General features: G+C 41.8%; 1 protein-coding gene across 5 annotated transcripts in view; it reads left to right on the plus strand.

Annotated features, from left to right (window-relative positions):
• Window positions 1-1,337: 1,337 nt before the first annotated feature.
• TC2N (tandem C2 domains, nuclear) overlaps window positions 1,338-13,510 on the plus strand; it is a 54,501-nt gene continuing 42,328 nt past the window's right edge. Inside the window, exons 1-2 of one of the 5 annotated variants that reach the window (XM_054970934.1) lie at window positions 1,338-1,972; window positions 2,753-2,909. The gene's annotated coding sequence lies outside the window, so the exon portion shown is untranslated. Of the gene's footprint in view, window positions 1,973-2,596; window positions 2,910-13,510 lie in introns of those variants that run through there. The other 4 variants (XM_054970929.1, XM_054970931.1, XM_054970933.1 and 1 more) reach the window with 4 other exon arrangements.

Raw genomic sequence — 13,510 nt, forward strand, 5'->3', positions numbered from 1 at the left:
CCATGGGCGCCATTTGAGGTTTCAGTAAGATGAGGTAATAGATTCAACCCAGAGCCAAAGGCTCATTTCTGGACATTCAAAATCACATTGTTGAAAAATTATATGTGTAAAGAACATTTATTGATTATTTTCTTTTACACACTTCAATTGGTTGGGAGTTTCTGAGTCTGCTCTGGGAACAGCAAGACCTTCCTTGAAATTCTTTTGGCAGAAGAAGTGTGTTCCATTGGAAAGCTCTGCTGTTAAGAGGCATGGAATCATCCAATCCAACTACATTTGATCAACACATGAATGTCTTTTCTAAGTAACAAATTAAGCATAGAGGTTGCTGCCAATGGCGTGGATACTAACTACCCATTTGATTGTGGGTTCAACTGATGAGTTAGGGTGATGTAGATGTTCCTGAGAACAATCTCATGAGATCTGAAAGGGGAGAGTATTAGTATTCCCTACAGTCCCTAAATAGCCCTCTTCATGGCCATCTCATTGCGACCATTTGCATACTACAATGCCAGTGCAAATACCAATGCATTTCTGGTGGTGATCACAGAGAATTCTCACCATCTGGATGCAGCCCTGGTTGCAGAGCTCAGAATGTGTTGACGTCACACCTAAGAGCCAAAACACACGTTAAGAAAAACCTAGGTTCAGCACGTGTTCTCTTACCTCAAGGTTTGCCGGGATCTGTAGGAGTCCTGGAAGCTTAAAGTAGGCGTCCTGGAAGCTTAAAGATCTGTAGGGGTCCTGGAAGCTTAAAGTCCTGGAAGCTTAAAGGATCTGCAAGCGTCCTGGAAGCTTAAAGGCGTCCTGGAAGCTTAAAGCTTAAAATACAGGCGCCTGTATTTCCCTTTCCCTTTTTGCTGCTCTGTAAATGCTAAACTTTAAGCTTCCAGGACGCCTACAGATGGCCAATGTAATTCTCCACCTTGGGCCCTCAACTGGGAAGAGAGAAACTAGGTTAAAAAAATCTGTAAATATTAAACAGAGGGAGAACACAAGGAATAAATCCAGTTTATTAAGGCAATGTGAGCAGAAACAGAGTCCCTTAAAACCACGCTAGCAGATGAGACTTAAATAGAGCTATGGCAGCAAAGATTAATAAATGGCCAAGAGGGGCTGACTCACCCATACCTTCCAAAGTTGGAAATTCCATTGTTGCACAGCAAAACCAGTCTCACTTTAGGACCCATAAGAAAGGCCGGTGCATCGGGTTGAAAGAAAGGCAAGGAAGTAGTAGAGCCGCATGCTTTCGGACTCAGTTCAGGAATAGAGGGTTAACAGCTGTACCTGTTTACCATTTTTGTTTTTGTGCAAGGATTAAAAGACCGGGAAGGGGGGTGCTGCAAGGAATAGGTGAGACAGAAAACTCGAGAGCGCAGGAGAGTCCATGGAAGGCGGGAAAATCCAGACAAAAGCACAACCAGCACTTAGGAGAAACCGAGGCTACCTGTAAGCAGGAAAGGCGGCAAGGAAGGCCCGGGGGGTGGGGGGCACTCTCGCGTACAAGAACAAGAGTGTAAAGTTCGAGAACCGGCCGCTTTTTTAAACGTTAGACTGAGGACGCAAACTTTTGTTACTCCAGAAAGCGGCCACTGAGACCCTTACTTAAGCGGAATCCTCGTTGGCTAAAGTGAGCTTTACTCCTGAGTAAACGTGCGTAAGCTCACGTTGTGAAGGAAGAGGCTAGTCAGCCCCACTCTAGCCAAGACAGGCGGGAGGAGGAAGCGGCGGCTCTCCTGTGAGGCTGCAGGTGCGTCGAATTCCCTGCAGGCGCGAGGCGGGGCAGTTCCCGCGGGGCGCGCAAAGCTTCGACTGAGCGGCGGAGTAATGCGCGCGCCCTGGGGCGGAGCCGGGAGCGTCTGCCTAGAGGGCTGGGACTTGGCTTTGGGGCGCTCGTCTGCGGCAGGACCGTCCCGGGAAAAGCACCAGATGGAAGATGAAGGGAAGCGGCCAAGGATGGCTCCTTGCTGAGGTAGACCCTTCTCCACGCGGGTTGGGGTGGTTTCTGAATAAGGGTCGGCTGGTGGCGGAGAAGGGCCAGGTGAGGGCGGCCGGCTGCGCCTTGGCCCCCCAGAGCCTTTCCCTAACTTGGACACCGAGTGATGGGAATGGTTGCACCTGCTGGGGATTTCCACGTGTTATGTTCTTGAAGGAGACCGGCCAGAAGAAGGGGGGGGGGCAGAGGTTGCTGGCTTGCCCGATTGCTGCTTCCCCCTGATGTGCTGGGAACATTTTAAAAGGCAACTTGACTGAAGTTTCCCCTTCCTCTGATTGGCTTTGTGCTTTGGTCCAATGCTCAGAACTTGTTCCTGACACTTGGGATATAATATTTGAAATGAATTCTTGACTGTGTTTTTTCTAACACTGCAGTTGCTGAATAGCATCACCCCAAACCTGTAAGAATTAATATCCATTTTGTAACAAGTGTTCGTGTATTATTTCTAATTAGGCTATACTAAAGATGTTACTGACTGCCACATGTTATTTGATGTGTGTGTATGAATCAAAGCAGAATAAGTTTGAAGCTAAGCCTTATACTTCTGCTCCTTCCCCTCTTCATTTATAGCCTGTCTTTTTTGCTGAGACTCAAAGGGAATTACAAAAGATAAAAAGCAATCAGACAGCTGAGACCTCCAGTAAACAATGCAGTAATGCTAGGATGACATAGAAAAGAACGAGAGTCAAGATCTGAAGAAGTGAAATGTGACTCACAAAAGCGTATACCCTACCACAAACTTTGTTAATCTTATAGGTGCTACTGGTCTCTTGCTCTTTTCTACTGCTGCAGACAGACTAACATGGCTACCCATCTCAATCTATCTCTACTAGGATTACGGTTAGAAACTGCATATAGCAATCCTCTCTGACTTGTCCAGAGTGTAATACTAAATCTTTGTAAAACAGCTAAGGTAAGTATGATTATTATTCACTTCTCCCTGCTAAACATTAACCAAATTCTTAATAGTCAGTGAATGTGTTTTTTTCTAATAAAGTAGTGGTCCCCGTATAGACTCAAGCAGAAGAAAAGGGCTGCATTGACTGAAATTGATAGCATTTAACTGAGCTGCGCCAAATTTCTGCTCTTGATCTCAATAGAATATAAGCATAGCTAACTTTCTTTCTTAGATTGGAGGCTAGTTTTACAAATTTTGGTAGAACAGGTAGCCTGATCAAATGAAGTTTAATCACAGATAAACCCATCCCTTGGCTGATTAATGTTGTGTAAATAACCAATGAGAAGTATTCAAGAGTGTACAGATAATCCCAAGTCCTATCTCCCTGTACCAAATGTGTTTATATTCGAAGGCACTGGAGCCAAGCTACAAGTGACAAATTACAGTTGCCTGGCAAGTGAACAGACTCACATGTATTCCTCCCTGTTCATGGGCAACATAAGGTGGTACCACTCAGCAGAAAGCCTTGTCAGTATGCTTCTGGATCTTGTACTGAACTGCACTTTAAAAAAAATAAAAAGTCATTTTAAACTCTGGTGCCAGTGTTCTAAATCAGTTGACAGAAATTCTAAGGTTTGTCTGTGCTTCGAGGGGGAGTGGAAACATGTTATGTAGACAATGCAGATCCAGAGTTACATCGCTTCTCTGTCACTGCAGCAGAGGGCCAAAATCCAGAGTGGAAAACCACATCTAAGGGATTTATATAAATCAATCAAAGAAAGTTATCTTTGCATTATATATTGTATTTTGTAATTAGATTATATTTTTGTATGTATTGTAAATTTGCTGTATTTATTGTTAATAGCACTTGGTCACTCTAAATCATGAGTAATACAGAAATAACTTATTTTCATAATTATATTTACTTTCTTTGATTGATTCATGTAAGTCCATTAGATGTAGTTTTCCACTCTGGATTTTGACTGCAGCGGAGGGAGCAGAAACTGCTTTGTATGAATTCCTCTGCAGCGCCATCGGTGTGGCAACAATTTTTTCTTTCCTGGTTGTTGTGCTTAGTGAGGATCCAGGTAAAATATTTCTATCTGCATAGTCCTGATCCTACCCTCTGCAGCATTTCTTTATCATGCTCTAGTTTGACTTCTGGGAACTTGTTTTTCTTGAATGCTATGGATCACTCAGAACTCATAAATGTGTCATCCTGACACACTTTTGGAATGGAGAGGTGATCTGTTGGAGCAAAATAGTCTTGCTTTGTTTCCGATAAAAGTACGTCATTGTCAAAGCAGGTATTTCTTCTCAGCTATTTAAATTAGTTAAGGGAATTCAGCTTGTGCAAGTAAAATTAACTTTTTGTCCACTATCCCAGGCCCCTTTCATTCAAAATTCCACCAGTGGGAAGTTGCAATATTAGAACGTTCTGTTCCAATACCAGACTATGCTCTTGTTCATACTCTCTGAACCACCTGCTGCTTGGGTGTGTATGAGTAGGTCTAGCCATTTGACGTGGGGCAGTAAAATCAGTTTGGTTCAGTTTGAACTAGTCCTGTAACTTTCATTATGCTCTTGGCACATTCCTAGCCCAATGAGTTTTTACTAGAATAGCGCTGTGTCCTTTATTACATCACCTAGGACGTTGAGGGGGGTTAGATTCTTCCAGTGCTGAGGGATTTATGTATTTGCTTTTTAACAGTTTTCCTAATACAATAATACTCTTTTTAAAAAATGAACGTAAATACTAGTTTGTGTGAGCCAACCTTTGTTTAAATATATATAGGACTTTAATTATTGTAGTCCACAGAATGAGACCAGTAAGAGAGGAGAGCTTTAGTTGCTTATGAAACAATCTCATGCGCAAACCCAGTTTATTTGTTATAGATTGTCCAGTTCATCTGTGGCTTGGATCCAACGGACCTTTTTTGCGTACAGGAACAATTTCTACCTGTGGAGCATAACTCCTCCTTCCCCATTCTGTTGGAGCCCAATATTAGTTTACGGTGGGAGTGAGGAAGAGAAAAAGTTGTGCTCTGTGGGCAGAAATGGTTCTGTCTGAGGAAATTAATACATTTACGGTGTTATCCTATGCAGAATTTCTCTGTTGAAATCAACAGGCTTAGGCTGGAGTAACTTTTCTTAGGATTGTATTGTTTGTAGGCGATATAGTTTTAAAACTAGCCAACAAAGTACTAACACTTGCTAGAAGGTTGACTTTAAAAAAAAATCATTTACATTTTTCTAGAATTTACCTTACCTTGTATGTTTATAATGGCTTCAGTTTAAGTTCACAGGTAACTAAAACCAGAGCCTTCCCTTGGTAAGCAAACTGCTTTTCCCCTGGCCTTCAACTTAATCAAAGCGCTCATGTCATGAAACATAATAGATTCATTCACTCCTATTTATCACATCTGCCACTTCCTCTACATGCTTCCTTATCCAACTCAGTGAGTGTATTTGCAGGTCACAGAAACAATATTATCCAAGGAATAACTGCAGTGCATAAGCTCGGGCCTTTCCCTAATGCAGCACTGAAATAAAATAACAACAACAACAACAACAACAATAATAAAATCTCTATAGAATATAAAATTAAAACTGATTTAAAACTAAGCAGAATCAGGGCCTTTTAGTGTATTCGGTTTATTTTTGGGGTACCCTGTCTAGTTCAAGATTAAGTCAATCAAATATGTGAACAGTTGTTTCAGATTCGAATCATACTAACTTTGGGCTCTCTTGCTCTGTTGTTGTTCACCTTTTGTATTCTGAGAGTTTTCATTAGAGTTCTTGTTTCTGAGTTGCCACATATATTAAGAGAGCGTAGTTTATTGCTTTTCTTTATTTAAAAAAACTTGGAAAGCAAAATTGCTTTTCTTTTTTAAGGTTACTCTACTGAGTCAAGTTTTCTACTTCATAGTTTCAATTGGATTTGCATCAATGTATTTTAAATTCTGTATTGACATTCTTGGTGGTAAAATCTCTGCTGATGGCTAACCAGGGCTGGATTGTCAAACTGGGCAGTCAAGAGTTTTTAATTTTTCAGTCTAGCAATACAACCCAGGGGTCTGAAAGCGACTGAAGTGTTAGACTGGATTCAGATATACTACTTAAGGCACATTTTAGCCTGTTTCCCTCTGATATGCACATACAAAAAATGCTGTTGTGAATATGCGTGTAATAGATTTTTTCTCATTTGATGGCTAGGTGGAAATAGGGTTGCCAGCTTTGGGTTGGGAAATACCTAAAGATTTGGGGAATGGAGCCTGGGGTGGGTGGGGTTTGGGGAGGGGCTGGAGCTCAACCATTTTTAATACCAGAATTCACCCTCCAAGCAGGCGTTTTCTCCAGGGGAACTGATCGTTGTCATCTGGAGATCAGTTGTAATTCCAGGCCCCACCAGGAGGTTGGCAACCCTACATGAAAAAGTTAACGTATATTTCAGTCTTGATGCTCTTTACTATGTAATTCCCATCTTGTTTTTTCCCCTTGCTCTGATAAAAGACCTCCCAAATTCAGGCAATTCTTACTAGAATTAATCAGTTGTATTAATTTTATAATGCTGTGATTAAATTCTAGCATACCATGAGAAATTCTAGCATTCCATGAGAAGAAAGCATAGGATACACCAATGGTTAAAACCCCAGTGGTTAAAAAAATTATGGGATGATAATAGATGATCACCAGATCTGCAATCTGGCCTTGATACGTCACACAGCTTGCTTTGAGTTCTCTCCTAGTACACCATTTTGTGTTCTCTTAGAATAGGTTTGTCAAAAAAGTGTTATGCTTATAGGAGATTGCAGGCCACTTTCCTTGGAAACTTCTTTGGCTCCTGTGTTTTTGGGAAGTGGCATATGATTTTTTTCTGTGGGTGTATGTGCAAATGGAAGCTGTTTCCACATGTCCTTAAAGGGATAGCCCACTCACCGAACACTGGCGGCTTTCCCCCTTGACTCCAGATGTCTCCATTTTCAAAACGGTTGCAGGCTGCTTGGCTTCCACTTTTTCGGTGCCTTTTCTGGGACCGCACTTTCCAGCCGTCTCAGAAAAGGCGCCAAAAAACCGGAAGCTAAACAGCTTCCAACCGTTTTGAAAATGGAGATATCTGGAGTCAAGGGGAAAAGCCGCCAGCGTTCGGTGAGTGGTCCGTCCCTTTAAGGTCATGTGGAAATGCCATGCTTACGTTTAGACAGATTTTTCCCCTTTCCCCTTGTCTTCACCGTGCGTTTGGCAGATGGACTAATCAGCAATTTCAGTTATTGGTCTTTTACCTCTCTCCATACTTCAAGCTTTCAGTCCACTTTTAAAAAGTGATACAAGGCTGTTTCTTTTTTCATTTTCATTTATCACTTTTCTTGGTCTTTTTAAAAAGGAACATGCATTTTTAAAGATGTGCATAACCGTTCTGAAATTGGGGACAGTATGGTGGGTGTATGCAGTCTGAGGCACCAGCCTGTTACCATTCATTGTGAATGAACTTCTCAGTGGCTTGACTGCTCAAATAATACACAACTAGGAAGCCGGAGAATTAGTATTAATACTTGTAGCACTTTCCAGTGATTCAAAACAAGTTATCAGTTCTTTAAAAATCATATTTTTTTGCAAGCTATGACAGTTCAAATAAATAGAGATAAGAAAAATGCATGCAGGCAATAAATGCCTCATAGGAGAGTTCTGTGACCTTGACGGTCTTGTGTATCCCCAACAGAACTTTAGTTGCTACAACATCACCTTCCTGATTCTGCATATATTTTTCTTTAATGTGCCTCTTATAGACTTCTCTATATCAAACACAAAGTTACTTCTTAAGAATGGATCTCCTCCAAGTTTTTAACTGCCTTTCGTTCTTTACGATAGAACATACTTATGAGACATACTTATGTCTTATGAGGCATTTTCCAGTTTAGTTCTAATTTTTCTTTTAAATATTTTTTTCTGCCTTGGGAAAAGGGCAACTGTCTTTGCTAAAAGGGCAGCAGCACAGAAAGATCAGGTATGTTAGGCATTATGTTGTTAATCTGAGCGTGTTGATTAAAAGGTAGGATTTGAATCCAGTAACACCTTAGAGACCAACAAGATTTTCAGGGTATAAGCTTTTGAAAGCCAAAGCTCCCTTCTTCTGAAAACGTGTGACTGTCCTTAAGTTTGCTCTGTAAGAGAGCAATCCTAAGCAGGTCTAATCAGAATCCATCTCAAATCTGTTCAGTGGGGCTTACTCCCAGGAAAGTGTTCTTACGATTGAACTATAAGTAGGCTCTTCAGGTGCCTACCAGCAGAGGGCAAATTCCTGGCGACTTTCCTTTCTGCCCTCTTGTCGCTGTCAATCGCTGGGAGGAGGCAGGCCACCGGAGAATGTTTGCCATCGGCAGGTAACTGAGGCAAATGGCCACGTGTCACTTCTGGTTTTACTAGAAGCAACGATTCTTTAAGAATCGGCCCCAAACACTACGTGATGTCATTGCACCCCCGAACCAGCCCCAACCCCAAACTGGAGTGATGTCATTGCATCCCCATGCAGGAGCACTCGTGAGAGATAGGTAGGGTAAGCACCCACACACTCCCACTGCACTGACAGTTGTCTAGGGGGACCTGGCATCCCTAACTATAAATCTTCATATTAGTGATAGCAGTGAAATATATGGCTGCCCAATTTCTCAGTAATTTGAATATTTTCGTTCAGAAGGGCCTGCTGTTGCCCTGAGTGAGGACAATAATTGAAACCCTATTAATCTGAAAGAGTGTTTGCAGTGCTCATGTGGTTAAGTGTGAGCTTGCTGTTCAGGTTTGTGTTTAACCTTGAAGGCATCCAGTTGTGGCGCTGCAGGCTCAGAATCAAGTGACTGAAAGTTGGTAATCCATTGAATCTGATATTGATGGCATGTGACTTTTTTATTACATGGCGTACTTTTATCAAGATTGAACTGCAGCCTATATTTTTTTAAAAAGGAAACTTTATTGACAGCCTGGAGGGGGACAAGAGAGAACTAACTCTACTCCAGTTTACAGAAACTTCCCTGTCTGGAAGGCAGTTTTTACTCAGTGCATCAGGTTTAGCAGATTAAAAGTCTGGTTGACTGTGCGAATTGCTGCTATTGTGGTTTGCATACTGCCCCACCAACTTTGCATCCCTGATTAGCTGACCAGGAATCCTCAGAGCCAGGAGCGCCAATTTGGTGTAGTGGTTAAGCGTGTGGGACTCTAATCTGGAGAGCCGGGTTTGATTCCCCACTCCTCCACTTGAAGCCAGCTGGGTGACCTTGGGCTAGTCACAGCTTCTAGGAGCTCTCTCAGCCCCACCCACCTCACAGGGTGTTTGTTGTGGGGATAATAATGACATATTGTGTAAACGGTTCTGAGTGGGTGTTAAGTTGTCCTGAAGGGTGGTATATAAATCAAATGTTATACTACACTTGATCTTAGCCAAAAGGCCAAGAAGCCTTTTGTTGTTGTTATATTTGTTTGTCATGCTCCACATGGTGTTTGAAGAGCCCATGCTGGTCTGCTGAGCTTGAGGCATGGGGGAACATGGGATGATCCCTGGCCTTAGGTGAAGTACAGTATGAATGCTTCTAAAGAGCAACGCAACATAAATAAGTGCACCTCCCGTATGTCAGAGCCTGAGCAGTACAGAATCTTCCCTGACCTTGTGCTTCAGAGGTATTCTTCCTTGAAGATAGTTTCAGGTGGGTAGCAGTGTTGGTCTGCAGTAGAAGAGCAAGATTCGGGTCCAGTAGTGCTCTAAAGACTACCTAGATTTCTATGGTATGAGCTTTTGAGAATCAAAGCTTCAGAGTATTCTCATTCATGAACATAAGCTAGACTTAAGAAGAAAGATTTTGCACCTGTACTACTGTTATGGAGCAGGTAATATTTTGGGCTGTTCACTTTTGGGGCCTGTTGCAGAGTCTGTCCTGCCACTGCTTTCTCAAATGTAGAGTGTCATGATCTTTAACAAGTACACTTAAAATTTTCTGTGAAACTGTCATCAGCTGCCATGTTGTTCTGTCTTGGGTTTGGGATTTCTAATGCAGAATATTGTTTAACTAGAACATTTACTTCTGACCCTCCAAGCCAAATACTGTTTACCAAATAGGTATTGGATTTGCAAAGTTTTGACACATATATTAACCCCCATCCCCATCCTTAGAGTAGGGTTGCCAGCTCCAAGTTTGGGAATTCCTGAAGCTTTTGGGGGTGGAGACTTGAGAGGGTGTGGGTTGGGGAGGGGAGGGACCTCAGCAGAATATAATGCCGTAAAGTCCACCCTCAAAAACAGTTATTTTCTCCAGGGGAACAGATCTCTGTCACCTGGAAATCCATTGTAATTCTAAGAGCTCTCCAGCCACCACCTGGAGGTTGGCAACCTTACCGTAGGCATATTCTGATGGTCCTTTGTGGCTGGTTAGCTGCATTTGATCGATCGATCGATCGATCATAATTTTTTCAGGCTATTTCATTACAGGATTGTAAACTCTAGGTTGGGAAATTCCTGAAGAGTTGGAGGTGGATCCTTATGAGGCCAGAGTTTGGGGAGGGACGTCAGCGAAGTATAATACCATTGAGTCTACCCTCCAAAGCAGTCATTTCCTCCAGGGCAACTGATCTCTGTCATCTCTGGAGACCAGTTGTAATTCTGGGAGATCTCCAGGCTCCACTTGAAGGTTGGCAAACCCACTGCACTGTGACAGCAGAGGAAATGTCAAAATCTGTGTAATAGTTCTTTTAGCCGTGGTGGCATAAAGTATCTCCAACCCTCTAATGCTAAAGGAGGAAGTTGTGGTGTTAGTAGAAACTGAATATTCCTCTCATAATATTTTCTTTTCTTGGCAAAGACCATTACCAGGAATGTGAGAGGGAAGGAATAAAACACTGAAAGAGATAATTACGCAATAAACAACCTAAAGAGGAAGTTAGTTTCCAGCCAAAGGCAGTTAGTGGCTTCCTTGCATAACAAGGAATGGCCATACGGTTTAAATTTTAGGTTAGGGTGATATGGTTGGGTGTCTTCATATGTGTTTTGGTAATATATTGAAGGGAGAACAATCCTACAGTTAATCATTGCCCCAATGTGGCTTGTTCAGTAATAAGTGGTTTTATAAAGCTTATTCAGAAATATTTAGTTTCATCCTATTCCTTTCTGTATCATGTTATAATGCTCTTAATAAAAATGATTTTCGGTTTTTAAAACAAATCTCTCTAAGGCCTTTTTTTGTTAATTTATTGTTTTCTTGTAAAAATTACTAGAACTCCTAACTAGCTAGGCCGTGCTGTGCTTCTAAAGATTATTATTAGGGAGGAACGCCTTGCAGAGATGCAAAAGAAGGGAGATGCAAAATCTGCCCTATCCTTGTCTTCATTTTCTGCAAATAAAATTAGTTGTTGCCTCTTCATTGTGTTTCAAATTGACATGCTTCTAAAAATCATTTCTATGGTGCTACTCGGATTGATGCTGTGTGTGGAGATAATGGTGGTTTACTTTTATCCCTTTCTTTACATCCAACTAAGGTAACTTAGTAAATAGGGAGGGGCTGTGGCTGAGAGCATCTGCTCGGCATGCAGAAAGTCGCAGTGATGTGAAGTCCCAGTTAGCGTAGACAGGATTGACCCCAACAAACAAATGGTCTGACTCGATGTAAGGCAGCTTCATGTGTAGATAATGTTTAACTGCTTTCAGTGGAACTTAAGTTGCTATGAACCTCAGGGCTTTGAATTAATACTCCCACCGTCTGACATTTCAGTAAGTGAATTTTGTCATGGCCCTGCTCTGCTGTGATGGGATTATCTCCTTCTGGGCCTCTTCAGGTCTTGGTGACTGGAGAAACAATGTAATGGATGGAGCTGGTACTGACTATGGACATTTCCGCATGGGTTGTTTGCCCTGTGTTTGATGCTGTTGGGAAGCAGGTTCTTTTCCTGCCTTATGGTGCATTCATGCATTTCCCAAGAGGTTTCCCTGGCTTTTCTGTGATCTTTCTCCAACCTACAATACTTAGGTTTGTTTGTTTTTTAAATGAAACTTGGGGATTTTGGTGAACCTGATACAGAATATCAGTATAACACTCTTCAATTGCTGATTTTAAAGAAAACAGCTGAAAAAGCCTCAGTGGCCCAGGGGCTGGGAAATGGCTATAGCTGAAGGCAGGGGAGACCTGCCGTGTAGAAGTACGGTTGCTGCTGCACTATATTGGAAACCTAACAAACCTCTGTGGAAACCACTAATAAGTATTTGGGTGTGTGTGTTGCTTTCCTTCAAGAAACTGTATCCTGATCCCAGTTCCCTTCAGTAACATCTGATTCCTGGGTTCGCCTGTCAGGGGTGTTCATAATCCAGAAGTATTACGGATTTATTAGCAGAAGATCAGCAGAAGAATTTTAACCCTGCGCATTTTACAGGGGTTCAGAAATTTTTAGTAACCTTGACCATGAGGAGTTGGCATTCTTAAGGTGAGTATCATCCCACCTCCCCAGGCTTTGGTATTTTTAAGGAGCCCATCTGGCAACCCGATGAGCAGTTACAAGAACGGAAGAAACTCAGCCTCACCAGTCGTGTTGTATAGAATTGAGGCAGTGAGGCTTCCAACAAGCTGAGTTATCTAAGAAGGAGGATAGAACTAGATGTCACGTGTTCAGTATGTGTATTTAATCTCTTATTGGAAAAAGAGGATTATGTAAGAGAATCATGATAGGGATATTCATTATAAGAAGATTAACAAACAGTCAGGTCTTAGAAGAAATGGAAGAACAGTGGTGTTGGCAAAATGCACACAGCTAGAGGTATCTATAGCCTCATGCATGGTTGTTCCTTTTGTGTCTTATGATATAAACCAGACATGGCAGAGGAACTAAAATGAAACTTCCTTTCCTTTCTTTCCCAACCTGCCTGTTCCTGCTTTGGTATCGGGATGCCAAGGAGATACTGGATAATGCATACTGGTCCCTTTCTTCTTTGCCACCGTACCAGGAGGCAAATTTTGCTGATCCGGTTTCCTTGTTACTACCACTGTTCACTGGGTTCACAAATAAACACAGAAATCCCATAGAACAAACACAGTTTCTTCTGCCCCTCACTCCTTGAGCCAAATATTATCACCAGCTTGGTGTTGCTTTGTAGGTATTCGAATACCTTTTCACTTTAGACATTTGTCTTTCTTTGGTGTGACCCTTTTTCTTAGCGAGGCATCAGTGCAACATCAGCTTTGCAGTGGTGTCTTTTTTCTAGCAACAGAAGAGCTAGCCATGTTTGTAGTAGCAAAATAGTAGAGTTCAGTAGCACCTTTAAGACTCACCAACTTTATTGTAGCATAAGCTTTCGAAAACCACAGCTCTCTTCATCAGGTGCATCAGATGCATTTTTTCAAGCTAAACATCTGTTCATACAGTATGTAAGCCTCAAACAAGAACAGAAATGTTGGTCTTTGACTTTTTTCTGCTATAATGGCAAAACTGGTGCTCCAGCCCATTAATAACTTCATTTTCTTAAGATGTGACTTCTATTGATTTAGTTATTTTATTGTATAATTTCAGTTAGTTAATCATTTGTCCTTTCACGTTGTGTGCCTTTGGGATACTCTTCAGGAACAACATGGTTAACCAATGCAGTGAAT

Source organism: Eublepharis macularius, chromosome 2 (assembly GCF_028583425.1).
Source record: "Eublepharis macularius isolate TG4126 chromosome 2, MPM_Emac_v1.0, whole genome shotgun sequence".
Classification (NCBI taxonomy): domain Eukaryota; kingdom Metazoa; phylum Chordata; class Lepidosauria; order Squamata; family Eublepharidae; genus Eublepharis; species Eublepharis macularius.